General features: G+C 42.0%; 1 pseudogene; it reads left to right on the top strand.

Annotated features, from left to right (window-relative positions):
- Positions 1 to 24,510, top strand: part of LOC115092379 — a 50,666-nt pseudogene that overhangs the window by 17,150 nt on the left and 9,006 nt on the right.

The raw sequence follows: 24,510 nt of genomic DNA, 5'->3' as shown, positions 1-24,510 counted from the left end.
CTGCTCCGTAAAAGAGCAGGTGTCACTCAATAAGCATTCAACACAATTTGGATGGTGTGCAGGCCAATCCTGGCCATCAAAGCCAAAGGCTCGGCAGGCATCTCATCCCACTGTCACCCACCAATGAAAGAAGGAGCAGTGGCCTTTCTATATGTTATCTGTAAACCGGTACGATGTGTAAATGGAAATTGGTATATTAAAATGTTAAAATAAATAAATAAATAAATAAATAAATACACACTACCTGGCATTCTCTACTCAGCCAGCTTTCAAGAACTGTAAATGCTGTGCATCACAGGTTGTAGTCAACCCCCATCTCTATGCTGTGACTTTGCAGCAATCCTCCACACCTTCCATGCCATATCTAAACCTTGTAAGCCATCCCCAAGTGTTGCGCCAGTGGAGCCTTGACCAAGTGGGAGTTGACGCTACCTGTGGGGAGGAGCCCCACAGGTCCCCACCATAGGTAGGTGAGGCAGAAGACAGGCAGAGACCCCTCTTGAGCTTCAGCACTACCAGGCCACATTCCCCTTAGGTTGAGCCCTCGGGTGCTGAAGCCACCTGGACTTACATGGAGTCTCTGTGATGATGGAGATCCAGGAGAAGGAGAGGAGCTGGAGAGACCACATCACTAAATCAGGCAGCAGAGTATGAAGACAGACTCCAGGCAAGGATGGAGGCAGGCGGCATAGCTCATGGTCGGATTCCAAGCAGGGGGCAAGGCAGGGAGGGGGAAAAGGATGGAGGTGGGCAATGAACATAATTTAAGGGTGGGCTGGCCTGCCCTCCAGTCTCTTCTTTTGGTGGTTTTCCCACCCAGCCTACTTACTTCGTGTTATGCTCGCCAGCCACGCTAACATGCTGGCGAGCGTAACCAGCAACCTATGATTGCCGACCTAACCCTTCCTTCCTGGAAGGTAGCCCTGGGAGACACATCCTTGGTGCGAGAAGGCAATGTACCACATAGAGAGAACGTCCTTGCTACATAATCATTTCCTGCTGTACCAGGTTGATACTCTCCAATCATGAGGCCTTCTCCCTCCAAGGCCTCACCAGAACTACCAATCTGAAATTGGGACTTTGGTACAATGTTCCTGAAGTTCTCATCACTGTCTGCCTCAGCTCCTCCAGGTCTGCCACTCTATCTTCCAGAAATCAGCCTCATTCTCTGAAAGACAGGAGCTCTTTGCATCGGATGCACATGTACAATATCTCACTGGCGGGTAAAAAATCATACATGTGACACAATGCAAAAGGCTGGGGGGCAGATATTAAAAGCTACGCACGGGCATCGATGTTTGCGCGCAACCCGGTGTGCACAAATCTATGCCCGATTTTATAACATGAGTGTGCAGCCGCGCACATGTTATAAAATCCGGGGTCAGCACACAAGGGGGTGCATACTTGTGTACCTTGCCCGCGCCGAGTCACACAGCCTTCCTCTGTTCCCTCCATTCCCTCCGCCCCCCCTTCTCCTCCCTTTTCCTACCTAGCCTGCCCCCCAGCCCTACCTAAACCCCCTTTCCTTTAACTTTGAAGTTGCGCCTGCCTCCGGGCAGGTATAGGTTGCGCATGCCGACCGATGGCCGGCCCGCGATCCCGGACACAGCAGCAAATGGCAAATGGGTGTCTCCCCTCTTGTTGCTGGACTGCTGCCTTCATCTCAAATTTGTTCAGTTCCTAATTAAGTTTTAAGTTGCTCTGGGAGTAGGAATCTGTCTAATTAGGGTCCTTTAAATGTACTAGTATATTCACTATTTATCTGGTAGTGGCCTACAAGGGAATGATCAAACTCTCAATAAGGTGTGGAGAATTCATTAGGTGATTTGTTTTTTGTGTGTGTATGAAAGTGACAATTGTCTATAAATTAAAGGATGAGCTTGGGGTAGGTGGGAGAGGGGTAGAAGGGTTGTGAATATAAACACACTAACTTATTTATTAGCTGCTTTACTGACTGTTTAAAAAAAACAAACACTATTTAAAAAACAAACACTAAATTCTGTTTATATACACTATTTAAAATCAAACACTAACTTCTGTTTGTAAGCTGTTTTACTGACTATTTAGAAAACAAATACAACCTTCTATTTATTAGCTGCCTTACTATTTAAAAAACAAATACTCAACCATCTGTTTATTTGCTGCCTTACTATTTAAAAAACAAAACACTAACCAGTTTATAAGCTGTCTTACTGACTATTTAAAAAATAAACACACTAATTAGTTTACCCCAATAGCTTACTTCTCCCCAATACTCTTAAAACTTTTCCCAAGCAGAACTTACTGATTCCTTTCAGCCACTAGCAAGGTGATTATCTCCTCTCATTGTTCCCACTGGATTGAGGGTTACTGAGCTCTTTCCTTGCAATGTATCTTGTGCTTCTAAGGTAAATTAGTATAAAATAATCCTTTTGGAGATTTACACTACTGTTAGTTGTCCTGAGTGGCTCACTGCTGTACTGATTAACAAATATTGGTACCTAATCAAACCAAATCATATTATCTTAACACCTCTCCAAGGTAAGTAACTGAACTTTTCAACTTTTTTACTTAGATATACACCACTGGCTACCTTTTTTTTTATCTCTTTTATTTATTTTTATTAAACAAACACACTAACTTGTTTATTAGCTGCTTTACTTGCTATTTAAAAAAAACACTATTTAAAAGACAAACACTAACTTCTGTTTATAGGCTGTCTTACTGACTATTTAAAAAACAAACAAACAAACTAATTAATATACCCCAATAGTTTACTTCTCCCTGATACTTTTAAAAAATGTCCCAAGCAGAACTTACTGATTCAGCCACCAACAAGGTGATCCTCTCCTCTCAGTGCTCCCACTGGTAATTAGCAGGTGTAAAAATATGCAAATACGTTGGAAAATATATGTGGGTAAGTGTCTTTAAAATAGCAATTTTCATGCATAAAATTGACTCTGTCAGGAATGCCTCTAGTCTGACTTTTATTTGCATGTGTGTATATATATATATATATATATATATACACCAAAGTAAAAGTAAACATGTATTTTGGACTTTTATAAAAATATGGACTATGCAAGTAGTGGCTATTTATGCTTATAGATGCTAAGTTTTATGAATATAAAATTTTGAAAATTTACTTTCAGGTTTCTAAATTGTTAACATAGACCTAGATTCATCATTTTGCTATAATTTGCTTGAATATCACCTGCAAACAAACAAAAACAAAAAAAGGTCCAAGGTGAGGGTAATTTTTCAGATACTACAATGCATGTTAAATTTATTGCACTTGTGACATTTTCACATTGCAAGCTGAAAAATGCCCAGTCAGGCAATTCCATGTTTTGGGCTGCTCCTGGAGTGAGAAAGAGAAAGAGAAAGAAGATGAGAGAGAAAGAGAAACTCTTTATAAGCCTCTCCTATAAGTAAACTATTTGTACCACTGTAGGAGGATCAACTAGTAAGATGAGATTTTGGTGGTGGGCTAGGTATTTGGGGGCAGTTTTAATTGTACAGTCAGAGGGTCAACAGCACAGTGGATGTCAGTGAAGATTTTATGTGATTTGGAATGAGGAAAGTTACATAAAGATGAGATTTGTACATTTTACTATTGACCTAGTTTGATGCACTCTCTACCTAGCTGCTATCACGCTAGGACAAGAGTACATTGTTAAAATCTCATCTTTGAGTACTTTTCCTCACATCAAATCTTCATTGATGTATACTGTGCTGTTTGTACCTCTGACTGTGAATATAAAACTGTATCCCAAAACCTAGTCCACCACCAAAACCTCACCTTGAGTTATTAGTTGCTCCTCCTACAGTGGTATAAAAAGTTGACAAATATGTGTCCATTTATCTCTCTCTCTCCCAAAACAGGTTTTGGTCAAATCGAATTTTGGGCATAATGCCAAGAAAAAAGGTCTAGTGATAACATGTGTTATGCTATTTAAACTCTTCCCTTTTGACTAAATTTTTACAATTTGCATAAGTATCTCATGATGCATTATTTATCATATGTGTTATGGCATTATCATGGGTGTTAGGACCCTAACACCTGCGATAAAGCCCTAATGTGATTTGAAGAATGACCCTGTATGTGACTTATGTTAGTTGATGAATGACCAGCATCAACACTAAAATTAGTAGGGATGTGCAGCAGGGACGGATTCATCCCATTCGGGATTCAGAATCGTAGGGGCCCAAATATGTTGCATCCGTTCTCAGGGGCCCCGATCCATTCATTTGTCAAATATATATTTGTTCCCCCCCAAAAACCCCATCCCAACCCTTTAAAGTTATTTATCTACAACCCCCCACACTTCTGACCCCTCCCCCCCCCCCCCAAGACTTGCCAAAAGTATCTGGTGGTCCAGCGGGGTTCCTGGAGCGATCTCCTGCACTCGGGCTGTCGGCTGCCAGTATTGAAAATGGTACCGATAGCCCCTGTGACATACTAAGGGCAAAGGCTATTGGCACCATTTTGAATACCGGCAGCCGACAGCCCGCGTGCAGGAGATCGCTCCAGGAACACTGCTGGACCACCAGGTACTTATGGCAAGTCTTGGGGGGGTCAGGAGGGTGGGGGACCTATTCGTTGGTGATCTGTTGTACTCGTGGGGGTTCGCCATACGTTTTGGAACCCCCACGAATACAACAAATATGGCATATACGTTGCGGATTCACAATACATCAAAAACAAATACACACACCTAAAAATTAGTCTTTCACAAAAATTGCTATGTTACTTTATATCACTAATTGACTCTTATTTGAAGATTTTACTCCTAACTGGGGCAGGAGGAAGGTAATCTATAGAAGAAAAAAGTGATCAGGTTGATTGGAATCCAGCTACTGACTAGTTGCCCAGGGATCAATAATCTCACCTTTCCAGATCAAGAAAGTGACCTTTGTAAACTCACAATTCTAATATTTACAAGCAAATAGAAGGACAAAGGATAATTGAATCATGAGACTAAATCAAACAAGAGAATGTGAGATTCTCAAAACAACCCTCTGACTAAGATATGGAAACTATCATTTCATTTTAATTTTCCATACTCTTTGTCTTAAGTACTAAATGGTTTATGAATACATACTAGAAAATCTCACTTGATATATATTAATGCCTGTCTATGAATATCACCTCTGGACCTAATCATTAATTGTTTATTGAGTTAAAAGTATGAATATCAATTTGTAAATCATTGTGATCTATACATGGAATGATGGTATATAAAATGTTTAAATAAATAAATAAATAAATAAATAAATAAATAAATAAAATACTAATCTTTACTAAATCAGAAAGCTAATCTGCCTATTTTCCTTAAACACACACAATTCTTTATATTTGCTAACAAATTCTAACCTATACTGGCTCACCAAATTAAGCCAAAGCCATTAACCCTAAGCACACTGGCCTCCAAATATTGGACTCATTCTCTGAGAGTCAAGAGCTCTTTGCACCAAATGCACACATACAACCTCTCATGAAAAGGTAGATAATCAAGACTGGATAGCCCTCATCTTGTTGTTGGGCTTCTGATTGCAGTTTAATTTTCTGAGTTGCAAAAGTATGAAAAGCTGATTAAGGAGTAGGTATGTTTCAATTTAAGGTTTGCTAAATGAGACTAGGTTTTCCTAAATTTATTAGATGTCTTAATTTATGGTTTGTAATTTGATAACTAGGTGATTAGTCTAAGTGATAGGCAAACAACAGAACAAAATTCAGGGTTAATTGAATGTTATACATCATTAATTGAGAGTTTTAAGATCTTCCTTCTAATGGGGTGATAATCTATAAATCAAAAATGTGGTTGGGATGGATGGAAGATGGCATGGGTAGGAGGGTAAGAAGAATCACATTATAGACTAGCTGCCTAGGAACTGGTACTCTCACTTTCACAGATCAAGTTAGTGACATTTGCAATCTTACAATTCTAACACTGGCAAGCAAATACTATCTTATACTAGATCACAGAATGAATCAAAGTCTATTTTCCCACAATACAGATAATTTTAACACTGTTCAATAAATACTATCTTTTACGTTTAGATTTATTTAAAAAAAATTAGTATGCTGCTTTTCCCTAAAATATTACAATAATTAGTATAAAAAAGTAAAATAATCTGTCTTTTTTTAGTACACAAACAGTTCTAACAGTGGCAAACAAATTTTAAATTTTACTAGCTAACAGAATTAGTCAAAGTCTATTTTCAAAGTACATACACAATTTCAACACTGAAAAATATTTTTTTTTAAATGATAACATAATATAAACAACCAGAACTAGTTTATTTATCCAACAATACATTTTTCTCAAAATGTGTTTTTTTTTCCTCATCCAGTCCAACTTTCAACCAGCACATGACGGTTCTGCTGTCAATAATTCCTCTGGAATCATTTTTATAAACGAGGGCATCTTAAGGTAGACCAAATGAAGGCATGTTGGAAAAGAAAATTGGATTTATAAATACAGTAAGGTATGTGGGATAACTCTACTAAAGAATATATTAAAAAAAAAAACAAACAACCCCACTCAACTAATTTTTGGATATCTAATATCCAGTCATGGGTTAATTTAGTATATCATGTATGAATAATTTTAATTAGACTTAGGAAATATAAAATACCTATAGGCACATTTATCTTTAATTTATTGCAAACAACATTTAGTTAAAATTTAACTCATGTTTCTAAAAATTCAGAAAATAGATGATTCCTCATACTCCTCTTGATTTTATCAAAGTTCAATTGGTTTTATAAAGAATCCTTTGATCTTCATCAACTTATCGATTACCAATGTTCAGTGAGCAATATTATTTATACAGCTCCAAACTCTTTGAAGAATCTTTTATTCAATGGCTAAATAATTTTCTCTTTGCAGTCTCAATACGTAATGACATCTCCCAAGGGACCCACTCTAAAACATCTCTTCTCTTCAAAAAAGTTATTTCTTTAATATCCTTGTACACCGGATGTATGTGTGTTTTGCAATGCTACATCAGGACATTGTTAAATATACTCAGCCTTTAGAAATTTATAATCCAATTCATTTTTCTTTACGAGAGGATTCAACCTTCTCCCCACTTCATCTTAAATGTAGCCATTGAATAGTTTATCAAATTCATTAAAATAGGGAAAGTTCTAGAGTGTGTGTGTAAGGTCTGCCTTGGACGTGTGCAGTGTGTGGTGAGTGGTGAGTGCCTGTGTGACTGCTAGCCAACAGGGATGTACAGGTGAAAAAAATTGTTTTTCTTATTCTGTTAATTTTCGGGAGCTGTTTCATTCCATTCATTTGAAAAAAAAATGAATCAAGTAATTAAACCTCCCCCCTGCAAAAAAAATAAAGAAACAGCCAAAAAATGAAAGCAAAACCTCATCCCACCCTCTCAGAAAAATGATGGGGCCAGCATCCCCCTCAGCCCCCACTTAACAGCATAGTGGGGATCCACAAGCAAGAACTAAGCTGAAGCCTTGGACTTGAAAAGGCCAAAGCCATGGTAGGTTGCCATGGCCTTGGCCTACTCAAGGCTGCCACCTAAACCTAGCCTGGAGTCCAAGCTCAGGCCTGTCACCTAGACCCAACCCAGAGGCTATGCTCCAGCACCAGTGCCTCAGCCCAAACCCAGGCCTGGTGATGAGACCTGAACCAGAGGCTGTGTTCCAATGCCTGGGTTTCAGCCTAGACCATATCTCAAGCCCAATCCTGATGCCATGACCTGAGCCAGAGGCCGGGGTCCTGGTGCTGGGATAGGCTCAGACTCATACCTGACATTGTAACCCAACCCAGAGGCCAAGTCCCAATGTCTGGGCCTTAGCCATAGCCTAAGTCTAGGACCAATGCTGCAGATACTTGGTACTAACTCTGGGCCCAGTCTAGACTGAAGCCAGAGCCCAGGCCCAACCTGTACACCTGGTCCTTATGTGAGGGCCTCAGCCCAGAGCCCAGGTGACCAAACATATGCCGTGACCCAAACTGGAGGCCATATCCCAATGCTTGGGCCTTGCCCCAGGATGGAGCCCAAACCCAGTCCTAAAGCCATGACCCAACCTGCAGTCCAGATCCTGATACTAGGGCCTAAGCATGGACTTAGGCCTGATGCTGGGTCCTCAGCCTGGATGCCAGTTCTGAATGCCTGGGCCTTGGCCCAGGGTCAGTCCTAGGCCTTGGAGGCCAAGCATGGGAGCTCCTTTTCTGATTATCATATTTCTTTGGCTCTTCAAAGCCAAATGACTGTGTCTGTAGAGTCACTCCAGAGTTAATTAACTCTGATGCATTCACAACATTGGTGCCATTTTGATGGATTGCATTGTATGGCTTTGCCATATATCAAAATGGTGCCTGACCATTGGCCGAGACCCAGGCATCTAGACCAGGCCTCCTGGCCAGGGCCTCTTGCATCAAACCTGGATCTAGGCCGAAGCCCCGGTATCAGGACATGGCTTCCAGGTCAGGTCATGGCATCAGGCATGGGCTTGAACTCTGGCCTAGACTGAGGCCCAAGCATTAGGACTGGCCTCCAGGTCAGGTTACAGCATTGGGCCTGTGTCCAGGTGTAGGCACTGGTGGCAGGATCCAGTCTATATGTTTGGTCACAGTGTCAAGCCTGTTACCATGTCGTGGCCTCCAGATCAGTTCATGGTGTCGGTCCTGGTATTGGGCTCCAGCCTAGGCCAAGACCCTGGGATTAGGACCTGGCCCTGGGTCAGGTTGCAGTGTTAGGCCTGTGTCCAGGCTGAGGATCTGGTATTGGCATCCTGCCTTTGTCATTTATCTTATGGCTTAGGTAACATTTTGGCTTTTTTAGCAATTTTGGGAGTCTCAGCCCAAGCCCTAGTATTACCCCATGCCTCAACTGATACCTTGGATTTGCACTCAGGTGTATGGCCACAACCCCTGCTTTTGGCCTTGGCCTAGGCTCTAGGCGAGGTCCTGGCTTTGGGCCTAGGCCAAGGCACCGGCATTGTACTCAAGTGTAGGCTTTGGTTCCTTGTTTGGGCCTCTGTGTACATCATAGGTGAGGCCACAGCTTTGGGCCTAGGTCTAGGTCTGATGCATTAGTTTAAAATAAAATGAACAAATCTTTTTTATTTCATTCTGGAGTGGGCCCCAATTTGGTTTGGGGCCCACCACAAGAAATGAATTAGCCTTATTCTTCACATTTTGCATTTTAATTTTGAATGAATGCATATCCTTACTAGCAAATGGTGGAGTAAGTTGCTGCTATATTAAAGGAGTATGCATATAAAAGGAAGAGGTGTACATGAGCTCAGGGGTGGTCATCTGAGGAAGGAGTCAGGACATCAGGAGGCTCTAAGGGGTTCATGCCAAGGGATGAGAGGAGAAAGAGCAGTGCTTTGCCCAGGGGTGCTACACATTACTTACCAAGGGATAAAGGAGAACAGCAGTGCTTCAACCAGAAGATCTACCAAAGACCCATAATGTGGGTGTGATATACTGAGTACATACAATGTAGGGTGAGATTGAAACAGAGAGACCAGTGTGAATTTACAGGTGGGAGCAGAGGAGAGCCTAGGGTTTCCAACTATCCTGAGGTGGAACATAGGTACCTAAGAGTGGTTTACAAGTTCTTATTTACTAAGGCAAAATTTGGAGTTTGGAATTTGAATACATAGACTGTGCTGGGGGGGCGGGAGGGGGCTGGCTGGACCTAAGGGTAAGGTTGCAGCTGGTTATTTCAGTGCAGGGCCAGAGACTAACACTAAGCTCCAATGGACAAGGGAGTGCAATGGCTCAAGAGCTGCTTCTGTATGCAGAGACTGGATTGTGAGCTAAAGCTGAACAGGGAATACTGAGTATTAAAAGGGTAGTGGTATATGTGCAGACTGGGACTCAGGAAATGTGTTGTGGAGACTGGCTTAATGTTGGAGAGGTTGCAGCTGGTTATTTCATCATAGGGCTGGGGACTGACAGACTCTGTACAGACTCTGATGCCACTTCAACAGTGTGTCTCTGCATGTGAATTGCTTCTGAAGTGAGTGCAGAGTGTTGCCTTCTATAACAGAGGATAATATATCACCTGGGACACTCACTGTTTCCACAATTAAAGGAGAAGAGAGACTGAGTGATGAAAGAAGTAGTTTTCTAATGTGCAGCAATGCAGGAGAAGGAGATGGATTCATAAAGTTCTGGAATATTAAGGATACAGTGGAGAAGAGGAAGGTTGTGAACTAGGAGCTTGGTGATCTATTCAAAATGATCATTAAATTCATTCAGAGTTTGAACTATGTTTTGAATGTGAATGTTCTTCTATTTCTATTAGAATTATAATAAACATTTATTTTAATGGCGCACAAGTCCAGTGTAGACTTTGGATATTTGGGACAGGTGTCCTCAGTCAGTTTGGCCTTACAGGTTACCTTGTCCTTAACCCTTGCCCAGAAAATGAGTTTACCTTACCCTGGAGCTCCTCCCTGCAGTGTAAGCCCTGGGCTAGGGCTAGGAAGGTAGCTCCTTGGCACAGGGGTTACGCTCTATTGAAACCAGAAAGAATAAAAAGGTTTCTAAGGAGGGTGAGTGTCATTGGTGGAAATCAAAGCTATCAGCTGAATTTGGCAGGATAAGGTAAGTATAAATAATCATCTAATGGTACAAAGAGAAATTATTATACATATGCAAGACAGATTCAAGAGTCAGACAATCATCCTCATTAGCTTTTTAATTAATAAAAAAAAAAAATAGATGACAGCCCATGTTTTCATACTTTTTATTATTTTTTAGGGAGAGGTATGAGAACTTTTCAAGTTGCTTTAGTAAAAAGATCTGTAACAATGTTGCTGGTCTTCAAAATGATTGCAATGGGCCTAAATTTACATTGTTGGAAGTGCCTGTCTTTTGAGAAATAATTGACAGGGTATCAAATACTGAAGTGAAGCAGAGAGTTGCTGCAACTAATACTGCTTATCGTCCTGCAAATCAGTGTTCTAATGATTACATGACATTTCTGCAATGTAGAACTTTATAGTTTTATTGTAAATCAGGTATATTCTCTCTTGAGAAAGGTTATTTATTTGCCCAACTAAAGCTTATATCAATATGACCAGGTTTTTTTTAATTTTTTTTAAATAAATGGCCTATTACCGTTTTTGGCAAATATATTTGAGAGCAATGCTTTGAAGCAGTTGCATGGGTTTTTAAATGAACACAATATATTAGATGAGTTTCAATTTGGGTTTCATTTAGCACACGATATGGAAAGTTAACTTTTATCGAGTTTTGCTATATTTTGTGTGGATCTTGATGCTGATAGGAAATTTGTTCTTGTTATGCATGATATATCCTCCACATTTTATATGCTGAATCAGCTGAATTAGCTAGTTTACATAATACGGGGATTGCCTCTACAGTGTTGCAATGGTTTTCATCATTTCTTTCATATGGTTTTCAACAATGAACCTTGGGATAATCAAAGTCATTACCATATTGTCTAAATATAGGAGTCCCGCGAGGGTCAGCATTGTCAGCCATGCTTTTTAATATATATATTCTTCCTTTATGTACAGTGTTGATAGAATTAGGTGGAATTGTTCTAGATTTATGCTGATGATATCCATTTTTATATAGCTATTGTAAATTCTGTAGAGACAGCTTTTGTGCCTATGATTGGTTGTTTCTCCATGAATTAGTGTTAGATTGGCCCTTAATATGAAAAAACAAAACACAAATGTTGATACTGTCTATATATCTACTTGTGGATATTGATAATTTGGAAAACAAAAACCCAATATTGTCACAAATTCAAAATTTTGGAGTTCAAATTGACCCATATTTGTCACTGCACCCTCAAATAAAATCAATTGTTAATAGTTCATGTTTTAAGGTTCGCTGTTATATAAGCTTAAACTATTTTAGCTATGAATGCTCTAAAAGCAGTTACTCAGTCTGCAGTGATTTCAGCATTGGATTACTACAATTCAGAATATTTAGGTCTTCCTAAGGCAAAACCAAAACAATTTACAGTTAAAATCACAATATAACAAATATATAAGACTAAAATGTTAACATATAGTGACATAATCAATAAATATTTATTATAAAAAAGTTAAATAATCAAAGTTTTTTTGCAGTATTCTAACACTGGCAAATACTACATTTTACTAGCTCACAGATTTAATCAAATATTTCAGAATACAGCTGCCCATATCATTACTGGGACGCAGATGAAAGAACATATTACAAATGCTTTATTCAAATTGCATTGTGTTAGGGTTTTGTATGTATGTGGGCCCCTGGGCTGACGGGAGCAATGGTACCACCCACAGGGAGGAACCACCATCGGGAGGTGAGGTCTCGGCAGGCTTTACACCCAGCTGTGGAACAGATTCTTTATTAGAGAGAGAGAAAGAGATACTGCCCGAGAAGCGAGCAGTGCAGAGACAAGCACAATGTTCATGAGATGGGGTATACCCAGAGAGAATACCTCCTAGTAGCAATCCGATAATGGTCCACAGAGCAGGGTACACTGATAAATTCCTCTCATAGAGATGGCTTGGTAGTGGCCTGCAGTGGAGGGAACACCAGCGTGGTTCCTCACTTAGATCAGAAGTGATAGTGGCCCACAGCGCGGGGTACACCAGAGGATTCCCAAAGATGATGGTATGATGGAGGTCCATAGGATAAGGTGCTCATAGGAGGGTCCTATGCTGGTGAATGTGGTAGTGACCCACAGCGTGGGGTACACCAGAGATAGGAAGAAATCCAAAGAGTCAGAGTACTCACAGCAAGGTGCATTCCAGCAATAGTCCTGGGATGCAGGGTAGAGTGATAGCCCAAGGCAGAAGGCTCTCCGAGGAGTGGATAGCCGGAGACAAGGAAGGGCCCCCGAGGAGTGGGTACCAAGAGGGTGTCTCACCAGAGTAGGAGCTGGAATGGGAGTCCGTAGCATGAGGTATGGAATCAGCAATGAGGAAACTCGTTACCAAGTCATCAGTGGTCAGGTTCGGTCAGCTTAAGTATCCGGGAGTGGAAACGTCATCAGCAGGGAACGCCCCTGAGGTTCCCGCCAAGCAGTGCTTAACCTGACCTGTGCGCATGCGCGCCTATATGATCCTGGAGTCAAGATGACGGTTGGCAGCGCCCACGCCATTCCGGGAACACCAGGTGAGTCAGCGGTAGGTGGCGGAGGCCGCCACTTTCCCCAATGGAGTCACTGAAGAGAAGAGAGAGGTGAGCAGAAGTGGTCGCAGCCATCTGTGACCGAAGGGCAAAACACATTGGCTGCCAGTCTGCTAACATATATAATTTAAAGGAAATGTAATGATTTTTAACTCTTAGAGGTCATGCTCCCAATTATTTTAAATTTATGGTATGTAAATACTCACCAGCTTGAACTTTGATATCCTTCTGTTTCAAATGTATTAGTAATTCTGTCAGTAAAAAAGGTAAGACTTGAAGAATCTTGGAACAGAATGTTCTCAGTGGCAGAAACTCTTCCCTGGAATTTTTAGCCAGAAGAGCTCAAAGCTAAAATGAGATTTGTACATTCAGAAAGAAACTAAAAGTCTTTTTATTTACACAAGTGTTTGAAATCTTGAGGGTGAATTGCTGCAGAAAATAATGGTGGTCTCTGAAGTAGAGTGCTGCAAATGTCTTGTTGAACTCTAAAGCTGAGAATATTCATTTTATATTATTTTGTTTGGTTGCATTGATTTATGAATTTTAGGCATTGGCATTAGTTTCAAATGAAATTAAAAAATGAAGCAAATAGAGGCTAATTCATTTCTTTCTGGGGACCTCAAACAAATAAAGAGAGTTCCCTGAATTAAACAAATTCTTTTTGTTTTATTTGTTTGAAATAGAATGATTTTATAAGCTATTATTATCAATGGACTCATAGAAATCATAGGAAAGCAACAGTGCATGTGTACACGTAAAAATTGATACAGTTTAGAGCAGGCAGTCCGCAGAAAAGAGGAGGATGGTTATGTTGTCAAGGAGCTTAGAGAAATGATGTATTACATCAAAGCATTTTTCAGGCTGATCTATCACTGTGGATTGGGTACAGTTATGCTGATCTTGAAGACTGAGTATGTCAGAGTATAGCTCTGCTGTGCTTCTCAAGACATTGTGAGAAATCATAGCTCTGAGCTCTCTCTAAGTTCTTGATAAAGTTTTTTGCTATGGCATATTTTATAATAGAGATGTGAGATGTGATTCAGCCAGACCTTTCAGTTCAGCCTTCGTTATCATCCCACCGTGGGAAATTTTGTTTCCAGCAGTTCGGGCCATTTTTTTTCAGCTGTCCCGATCCGAAAAAAAAAACCCCACCCCAACCCTTCAGATGTAATTAATTACAATCCCCCACCCTCCTGACCACCCAAAAACTTGCCTAAAGTCCCTGGTGGTCCAGCGGGGGTCCCAGGAGTGATCTCCCACTCTTGGGCCGGCAGCTGCCAGTAAACGAAATGGTGCCATGGCCCTTTGCCCTTACCATGTGACAGGGGCTATCGGTGCCATTGGCCGGCCTCTGTCACATGGTTGGAGCAATGGATGGCCGGCGCCATCTTAAAAAATGTGGTTGCGTGTGCATGTTATAAAATTGGGCATAGATTTGTGTGCGCCGGGTTGCATGCACAAATTTACGCCCGCACGTCGCTATTAAAATCCGGCTCTCAGTGTGGAGAAAGGATTACTCAGATTGGTTCTCAGTGCCATTTATAATATAAAGAGCCCCAGTATTAGATCATGAACTTACATTTAGATTGGAGTAAAAGATTTATAACTGTCTCCTGATTGGTTATTTCTGTGAAGCTGAATTGTTTAAAATCAGTTTTGTTTTCCATTTAGAAATAAAAATGTCTGGATTGGTGACAAACTATGTAGACAGAAGTCACATGAAGGTTTCTGCTCACAGTCCTGATGCAGCACGACTAGCGAAATATAGACTTGTCGTTTCTGTTTTTGGCATCATGAGAACTGTGTGACTGTATTATGTGATGGACTAACTCAATTGACCTGCTGGCAAAATAAGTAATTGTGGTCCTTTTATAAAGTGAATGAAGTAGAATAAGCTGGAACAACTTCATAAAAGACTGGATGAAAATTAAGAAAGAATTATTGACTAAATGCTCTCTAAGTGAGGCTTTGTGTTGCGCATCGCAGCCGCGTGGGTGCCGTGACCGGGCATGCTCACCTCGCACTGCCCTCGACTAGCTCCAGCCTCACCGCTACTGCCAGCTCCCGCCATCCCCGTCATTCACCACGGCCCTCTCCAGCTTCCTCCACATCGCTGGCCTTGCAGCGGAGCTCCCGTTGGGGCTCCACATCTTCGGTCGCCTCGGCCCCTTCCCTAGGCACGCACGTGGCCAACGTGCTCCGATTTAAAGGGCCAAGCACGGGAACATCGATGGGGATGCAGATTGATGACATCACTTGAAAGCCCTATATATAGCGAGGCCCTGTCCCCAGGACCTCGCCTTGGCAATTGGGTCGACACTGTGGTGTGGTAAGCTTGCCTATTCTGTGTTCCAAGTGTCTCCTTGTTCCAGCGTCTCCCTGTGTTCCCGTATCCTCACTCAGGTAGTACCTCTCAGACTGATCTCTGGTACTGACCTCGGCCTGTCTGACTACTCTCTTGTCTGCTGCCTAGAACTGACCCCTGACTGCCTGACCATTCTCTTCATCTGCTGCCTGGAAATGACCACTGCCTGCCTGACAATTCTCTTCGTCTGCTGCCTGGAACCGACCCTCGCTTGCCTTGGCTACGCTCGGACTGACCTTGGTATTTGACCCTTGCTTTGGCTGACCACTTCTGGACTGATACTCTGGCTCTGACCCTTGCGCTTCACTTGGACACTCTCTTCTGGCCTATTGTGGCTACCAGACCAACCTGCTTGTAATCCACCCGTGGCCTTCACCTGGCTAGACCCGCAGGCGCTGCCTGCCACGCCTGGAGAACCTTCCTGAACTGTTACCTCCCTGAGGGCTCCGGAGCTTCCAGTTCAGGTCTGGTCCACCCTCCCTGCATCAGCCATGCACCCTTGCTCATGGTGGGCACACCCCTCTGCTACCTCTCCGGGAGACCATCTGAGGCCCTCCTAAGTCCAGGCGGTCCGGGTACCCAAGGGCTCAACCTGAGGAAACCCCGAACTGTTATTGGCGAAGCTCCAGCTAGCCTCTGTCTCCTTGTGTGCTCCTCCTCCTGGTGGCAGACACTCTCCGGGTCCAACCAGAGGGCTGTACCTATCCTGCACCAGGCCAAGGTTCCACCTCCAGCGCAACACTTTGTAATTATAAAATTCCACTGAAAGGGTTTTTATTCATGATGGCAGCTTGCTTGCTCTAGCTGCCATCTGAGGTTTTCCCCTTTCTAAAAAAGAATATGTTTTTGTTATAAAATCACTACTGCTTTAGAACTATAAAATATTTAGTAATTAGTGAAACATTTTTTAAAGTAAACATTTTTTAAAAAGTAAATTCAATTATTTCTATATAAAATATTGAATTATATGCTAGTTTGTTGCATGTTTGTGTCCAAGAAATAGACTCAAGCCAATTAGCTTACTGGGGGGTTTATGGTACTTTTGGGAAAATCTGCCTGACTTGTCTTGCATATTCTATTTCAAGGGAACATGAAAGAGTGAAAGAACAGATAATGACATGATCTATTTCCCATGATTTTCCTCAGGAAGAAAATCAAACAATTTCTTTAAATTTCATCCCATAGAACATAATGGAAAACTGAGAGATAAAGGAATAAAATGCAGGCATACTCCTTCCCAGTGCCCACTGTACTAGGGAAATAAAGCTGCATAAATGAATGATACGTAAGCTCTTCGGGGTTGATTTGTGGTAGATTGGCGGTTGTTAGTGGTGGGTCTAATGGGGGCCCAAATATATTTTTCAAGTCATGGAGAATAGGTTTATGTTTGCGCTCCAATTTCTTCCAGATGGCTCAGCTTACAACAGTTGCTATTCAGCGAAAAATCCATATCTGACACTATTCGCCAAAATGAAGCTGGAAAAGATAGAAGTGAATTGATCACTATATCTCCATCTATCTCTGATGCTCAGTTAAAGGTAAAGTATTAATCAGTCTAGCTTCCTCCATCAAGAAATACTAGTGATAATTAAAAAAAACCCCTTTTAATTCATGTTGCTTTCCAGTCATTCACTTTGTCTATCCAACCTTTCTTCCCTTTGAGGATAGAATAATCCACTCAACATTAATGTCCACTTTCCCAGTATACATTAATCCTTAATGAAGTATAAAATAACGGTCTTCTTTGGAACAAGGAACCTGGCTCTTCACACTATCCCATTTTAACTTGTAGTTTTTTCTGCCTCAACCTTATTTGTGTCAGTCTGTCAGCTAGATGTGCAGATGTGGAGATTGAATGAATAAAACAGTAATAACCTTAATAATGGCTTTGTTGTTCACAAATTTCTGACTGGCACGAATCCAACAGTTTTCTGTGTATAATCACAAAGCAGATCATGAGAAACAGTCACAATATTTCACTTGCAAAGTGCCTTGATTTCCAATTCACGGTCTTTGTTTCTAATATTTTACAATTGAACATTTCCAACTTAAGACTTTTTTTTTAACTACATAGAGCATTAATCCTTATTTCTCTACTTATCACAAACTATCATGTATTTTCCTTGAATTTAAAAAGTGTGAATGGTGCTTCCATCCCACAGATAGATAAAGACAGGTCTCTGATACATTTGTATACACTGAATATTGGTTTTTTTTTGTTTGTTTGTTTTTTTCCTATTTAATTTGTTTTCTTCATTTCAGATCAGAAGCTCAACATTCATTTCTATTAATGTCAATGGGGGGAAGGGGGGGACAAGGCATTCCTTATTTTACTCTAACATTGGGGTTTTCTATCCATGTTTTATGAAGCTTTCAAGCAGTTATCAGCAGCAGAGGCAACAGTACCACAAGATGCCAAGAGTGGCATAAACACCCTATGGCATGATGGCAGCGATAGAAGGGCAAAGTGCATCAACAGTGACATGACTAGCTTAAGCTATGGTAAGATGGGTAAAGCAGCACAAACTATGACATAAACAGCCCAAAATATCGAAAGAAGGCAAAACAGAGCAAACAGTGGAGTGAACATCCCAAGGCAACAAAAGAAAAGGAAACATTTATTTATTTATTTAACATGTTTTGGATACCATATATTTGGTTTCGCCATCATTTCCATCATCATAATTTCCAGGCATAGAGGCATAAACACCCCAAAGCTCTGAGAGAGGCAAAAACATCCTCAAAGGCAACAAAATAAGGATAAAGACCAATCGTGGTAGAAACACACTTAGGCTCCATGAGAGGAGCAAAGCACTTCATACAGAGAAATGAACACACCAAGTTAACAAAAGAGAGTTAAAGGACACCACCAATAGTGGCATAAACACCCCAAGGCACTGTGAGAGAGGCAAAGCAGTACCAGAAGTGGCATGAACAACCCAAAACACCAAAAGAGGGATAAATGGCTGCAACAATAACATGAAAACTCCAATGCACCAAAAGTGGGGCTAAGTGCACCAACAACAGTAACATGAACAGCTCAAATTACCATAAGAGGGGCAAGCCAGCAGTAGCAAAGGCATGAATACCCAAAACCACTGTGAAGGGGCAAAGGAACATTAACCGTCACATGAATACTGTAAAGCAACATGAGAAAAAAATGCAGTACCAGCATTGGTGTGAATATCCCATGACTCCATGAAAAGAGCAATACAGACCAAACAGAAGCATGAATAGCCCAAGTCAAATAAAGAGGGCAAAGATAACCACTTACATTGGCATAAATAACTCAAGACACTGTGAGAAGAGCAAAGCAGCATCAACAGGGGCATAAATACTAGAGATGTGAATTGGAACCGGAATCGGTTCTGATTCCGGTTCCGATTCACATCGTGTTTTTTTTTTTGTCCGGCCCGATCGATAAACAAAAAACCCACCCCGACCCTTTAAAACTAATCCCTTAGCTTCCCCCACCCTCCCGACCCCCCAAAAAAAAAAAACTTTTTACAGGTACCTAGTGGTCCAGTGGGGGTCCTGGGAGCGATCTCCCGCTCTCGGGCCATCAGCTGCCACTAATAAAAATGGCGCCGATGGCCTTTGCCCTTACCATGTGACAGGGTATCCGTGCCATTGGCCGGCCCCTGGCACATGGTAGGAGCACTGGATGGCCCACGCCATTTTTAAAGAAAAACAAGTTAAGAAACTTTGACCAGGACAACAATGCTACCCAACTTAGCAGAGCTGCTTGCTTGATTTAGGAATTATAAGCTTCTGCCTTCAAGTCTGCATGGAAACAAGAAAAACTAATCCAAGAAGAAGGCTCACAGGTGAACTCCGAAAAACAACTTAATCTACCCAGAGCAAAAAAATATACTATCCAAGGACAGTTCATCAGGCAGGGGCAGTGATCCCTCCTCCAAAGAGAATCACTGACATAGCAAAGCAGCGCTAGACAAGACATGATTGGAGCCTGTCCAGAGTCTCACGAAGCAGAAGCAGTCACTCCCACGATGAAGAAAATGGGGCCAGCACTCTGAAGTGAAGAAATTATCCTGTCTATTCCATTCTTGACTATGCATGGACTATTTACATATACATGTATGGACTGTTAAAAGAGCAGAGGAGAGAGAAACAAGGAGGAGGGAAAATAAAAAAAAGCCAGTCAACCTGGTTGACTGGCCAGCCTGTTACCTTTAATAATACTCTAAGCAGGCTAAGTTTTCTGGCATGTTTCAATCATGTGGAGGAGTCAACCCTGTGGCTTCCTGTGTCGATGAGGTAATGATTGAGGGCGTCTGGTGAGACTGGAGAAAGGAAAGCCCTGCCTGATATCTGGCCACTTGTTACAAAGTCAGAGATGGCCCCAGACCTGAGAGCTATGTTCTCAGCTCAGACAGTACTAGGACCAAAGAAGCAAGCACTTTCCCTCAAGTTGGTCAGTGAGATCTCCAACGAAAGACTGCTTGAAAGGTAATCAGAAGGGAATTTCCAAAATTTGGGTAGAGCTAGCCAGCCTGTTTCCTTTATTAATACTCTAAGCAGGCTAAGTTTTCTGGCATGTTTCAATCCACTACATTATCAACCTAATAAATGAAGGTTGACCGACGTGCCGCAAATGCGCAGTAGAGAGCAGCTCTACTGCGCATGTGCGGGCGAGCACGTCGGTCTTAGGCAGCGTCAGGAAAAAAAAATATGGCGGCGGTAGCGACGGCGGCAGCGGGCGGCGGTGGCAGCGGCGGCGGCGGCGGCAGCAGTAGCGGTAGCGGCAGCGGGCGGTGGCGGCGGCAGCGGCAGCGGGCGGCGGCCAGTAGCGAGGGAGGGAGGAGAGAGAGAGAGGAAGGGAGGGAGTGGGAGGGACGGAGAGAGGGAGTGGGAGGGAGTGACTGAGTGAGAGGGAGGGACTGAGTGGGAGGGAGGGAGGGATTGAGTGAGGGGGAGGGACTGGGAGGGAGGGACTGAGTGAGAGGGAGGGAGGGAGGGAGGAGTGGGTGAGTGTGTGGGAGGGAGGTAGGGGGTGGGGAAGAGTGAGGGGAGAGGGAGAATGAGGGAGAGGTGAGAGACAGGGATGTGAGTAAGTGGAAGGGGGAGAGGAGAATGAGGGAGAGGTGAGAGACAGGGATGTGAGTAAGTGGAAGGGGGAGAGAGAGAATGAGGGAGAGGTGAGAGACAGGGATGTGAGTAAGTGGAAGGGTAAGAAGTGGAGCAGAGAAAAAGGGAGTGGAGGAGGGCTGAGGGGGAGGGGATGGGATTGAGAGAGGGTGGGGAGTGACTGAGGGAAGGGGAGAGAGGTGGGAGTGACTGAGGGAAGGGAGGGAGGTGAGAGTGAGGGGAAGAAGGCAGTGGGAGACAGAGGGTGAGTAAGACTGAGTGGAGGGAAGGGGAGGAGTGAACGAGGGGAAGGGGGAGAGAGGGAGAAAAAGTGTAGAAGGGTGCAGTGTTAGAAAATGGACTGAAAACAAAATGTAATGTAGCCCATTTTAACGGGCTTAACGGCTTGTTTAGTATAAATCGATGCTAAGTAGCAAGGACTTTAGAGACCTTTAATGTTTATTTTATTCTAAATGCTAACCCTGAAAAATGTGAGAAATAAAAGTCTAATTCTGTGGAGAAAACATGTGGTCATTTCTGAGTTATTCTGCCAGCCCCAATAGGTATGGGGAGGGGGAAGAGAGGTACACAGTATTAGACAGGTTACAAAACACCTACTATCACGTACTGTATGAGCAGGCCAAAGCTATATAAGAGGGCAAAGAAGCACAAACAGTGGCATGAACACCAAGAAGTACAATTAGAGGGGCATAGGAATACCGAAAAGTGGCTTAAAGAGCCCAATGCACCGTGAGAGAGGCAAAGCAGCAGCAACAGTGACATAAATACTCTAAATCACTGTGAGAGGAGAAAAGCAGCACAAACAGTTGCAAGAAGATGCTATGGCACCTAAAGATGGGAAAACACTAACTGTTGCATGATATACCGTGAGGAGTATGGCAGCAAGCACAGGGACAGCAGTACCCCAAGGCACAGAGGGAAGGGTAAGTTATAAAGAGCAGAAGCAGTGTTTAGTCAAATACCTATTCCGGAGATGTTTTTTCAAGGGTGATGATTCAGATGAACTGAACCAAATCATGGTGAACCTGGAAGATGTGGTATGCCAGATTGACAAACTGAAGTATAGTAAATCACCTGGACTGGATGGTATACATACCAGGGTTCTGAAAGAACTAAAACATGAAATGTCATACCTATTTCAATTAATTTGTAATCTATCATTAAAATCATCTGTTGTACCTGAAGATTGGAATGTAAGCCCGATATTTAAAAAGGGATCCAGAGGTGATCCAGGAAACTATAGACCGGTGAGTCTGACTTCAGTGCCAGGAAAAATCATGGAAATTGTAATGAAGAATAAAATCACAAATCATTTAGAAAGACATGGTTTAAGGGAAAACAGCCAGCATGGTTTTACCCTAAGGGAAATCTTGCCTCACAGATCACCTACACTTTTTTGAAAGGGTGAATAACAATGTGGATAAAGGTGAACCAGTAGATGTGGTGTATTTGGATTTTCAGAAGGCATTAAAAAAAATCTTACATGATAGGCTTCTAAGAAAACTAAAAAGTCATGGGATAGGAGGCAATGACCTTTTGTGGATTACAAGCAGGTTAAAGGACAGGAAAGAGAAAGTAGGATAAAATGGTCTGTTTTCATAGTGGAAAAATGTAAACAGTGGAGTGCCTCAGGGATCTGTACTTGGACTGATGCTTTTTAACATACTTATAAATGATCTGGAAAGGGGTATGACGAGTGAGGTGATCAAATTTTTGGATGACACAACATTATGCAGATTAGTTAAATCTCAAGTGGATTGTGATGAATTTCAGGAGAACCTTGCCAGACTGGAAGACCGGACTTCCAAATGGCAAATGAAATATGGACAAGTGCAAAATGATGTACATAGGGAAAAATAACCCTTGCTGTAGTTACACAATGTTAAGTTCTATCATAAGAAAGAGATCTAGGCATCATAGCAGATAATACATTGAAATCATTGGCTCAGTGTGCTGTGGCGATCAAAAAAGCAAACAGAATGTTAGGAATTATTAAGAATGGAATGGCAAATACAACAATGGATGTCATAATGCCTCTGTATCAATCCATGGTGAGACTGCAGATTGAATACTGTGTGCAATTCTGGTCACCATATCTAAAAAAAAGATATAGTTGCACTGGAGAAACTTCAGAGAAGGGCGACCAAAATGATAAGTAGCATGGAATGGCTGCCCTATGAGAAAAGGCTAAGGAAGTTAAGGCTGTTCAGTTTGGAGAAGAGACAACTGAGGAGGGATATGATATAGGTCAACAAAATCATGAAAGGACTTGAAAAAGTTAATGTAAATTGGTTATTTAATCTCTCAGATAATAGAAGGACTAGGGGGCACTCCATGAAGTTAGCAAGTAGCTCATTTAAAACAAATCAAACACAATTCTTTTTCATTCAGGTCATATTTAAAGTATGGAATTCATTGCCAGAGGATGTGGTTTCAGCAGTTAGTGTAACTGAGTTTACAGAAGATTTGGATAAGTTCCTAGAGGACAAATCCATAAACTGCTATTAATTAGTAGCTTGAGATTTATTTAATGTTTGTGTACTTGCCAGGTACTTGTGACTTGGATTGGCCACTGTTGGAAACAAGATCCTGGGCTTGCTGGACCTTTGGTCTGACCCAGATGGAATATATTATGTTCTTATGTTCTTATCCACAGGTACAGAATGTGGAATAAGGCAACAAGGAGAGTGGTTCAACAAACTCAGATACTGAGTGAAGGATAAGACAGCAAAAGAATTGGCATCACTACCCTAAGGCACAGTATACAAAGTGAGGCTGCAGAAGGAATGGTAGCAATAAAGCAAAAGAAAGGCTGTGGAGGAGAAGCAGGCTGGGCAGCAACAGTGACCCAACAACACAGCAAGACACTGAACTAGAAGAAAGCAGAAGATGAGTATAGGCAGGGCACCAGCAGCAAGAGTGGCAACAGGAAACAACACAGGAAGTCACTGAGACCATAGGGCCAGATTTTAAAAGGGTTATGTGTATAAATCCAGAGGGTTTATGCGCGCTGGGCCTATTTTAAAAAGGCCCGTCGATGCTCATAAAGCCCCGGGACATGTGTAAGTACCGGGGCTTGCAAAAAGGGGTGGGGAGGGGCGGGGCATGGGTGGGGTCAGGCTCCCGGCACAGCATCCACATTAGCAGCTGTGCCAGGGATCGCGCAACTTACTTCAGCCCCAGGAAATAAAAATAAAAGTAAAAAATATTGTGAAATAAAAAAAATGCAAAGGAAAAGGTAGGGGGGAAAGGGCGGGGTAAGGAAGGCAGAGCGGCTCGGTGCATGCAAGGTGCACAATTGTGCACCACCTTGCGCGCGCTGACCTCTGATTTTATAACTTGCGCGTGACTGCGTGCACAAGTTATAAAATCTGGCATACATGTGTGCACTTCTTTTAAAATCTACCTCATAATATGTGGGTATTAAGTCAGTATAGCCATGCACTCACATGGAAATTCTGGAAATCCAGTGGAAGGAGATTTCTGACAACTCCATTCCAGCCACAATCAATATAGATTCATGATGTCCCCTGCCATTGATAATACCCATTCACAATGCATGGTGGTAGATGGGCAGAAAAGCTGATACACATTGAATCTGGTTCTCATTAGCATTATATACTGGACAACTCCTTTAAAAGAATGAATCTGTCTTCGTTATCTTTTGATTTTTTTTTTATCTTTAGAGGGGATCATTTTAAAACATATTTTTTCACATAAAACATAATGCAAAAATTATGTTTTATAAAATTCCTTGCCCAATGAGCAGTTAAAAGAATGTGTATGTGTCATGTTCAGGGGTAAGTTTACCTGGACTCTGCGAATGCATTTCTGGGAGTAGGGTTGGGGTGAAATTTTCATGTACCCTCATACTTTTTTATTTTAAAAAGTATGTATGTGTTATGTGCC

Source organism: Rhinatrema bivittatum, chromosome 5 (assembly GCF_901001135.1).
Source record: "Rhinatrema bivittatum chromosome 5, aRhiBiv1.1, whole genome shotgun sequence".
NCBI lineage: Eukaryota > Metazoa > Chordata > Amphibia > Gymnophiona > Rhinatrematidae > Rhinatrema > Rhinatrema bivittatum.
This window is presented reverse-complemented; position numbering and strand designations above follow the sequence as displayed.